Below are 750 nucleotides of genomic sequence, written 5' to 3' on the forward strand. Positions count from 1 at the left end.
AACTAGTGTGGCTGCTGGGATTAAAGGTGTATGCCACCACTGCCTGACCTGTATGGCTGACTAGTGTTGAAATTACCTGGTGCAAGTGAGAAGGAAACACGGGACATGCAACAACCCCACTTCGGAGTTTATTAGAGGAGGCGTGTATAGGCCTGGGGAAGTCAGTGTGCGGAGGGAAAAGATGGCGCGTCCAGCTTTTAAAAGCTGCCTAGCGCACGCACGGGGGTTGACGTGGCATAGGCAAATGACAGGGCTCACACGTGCACGCAAGGGCTTAACTGAGTCATAGGTGGGTTATGTAATCCATGCCTCATGTAGGTCATGGGGGGGGGGGGGGGCTTTAACATCCCCGGGGGCCATTAGGCACTTCTGCCTGAGGGCTTGTCTGCACCTGCATGACCCGTAGAACCTGGAAGTATCAGCCTTAAGTAGCTGAAATCATTACAAGTAAGACTGCTTTGCAACTACCTTCAGGCAAGTTTTATTAAAACACAAATATTATGCCACTAACACACACACACACACACACACACAAGTTCTAGCACTCTGTTGCAAGTTCCACAAATCCAAGTAGCCAAGCTTTCAAGAATACATTTAGCCGGGCGGTGGTGGCGCACGCCTTTAATCCCAGCACTTGGAAGGCAGAGGCAGGCAGATCTCTGGGAGTTTGAGGCCAGCCTGGTCTACAAGAGCTAGTTCCAGGACAGGCACCAAAGCTACAGAGAAACCCTGTCTCGAAAAACCAAAAAA

Source organism: Alexandromys fortis, unplaced genomic scaffold (assembly GCF_014885135.2).
Source record: "Alexandromys fortis isolate MF-2015 unplaced genomic scaffold, M_Fortis_MF-2015_v1.1 scaffold_25, whole genome shotgun sequence".
Taxonomy (NCBI): domain Eukaryota; kingdom Metazoa; phylum Chordata; class Mammalia; order Rodentia; family Cricetidae; genus Alexandromys; species Alexandromys fortis.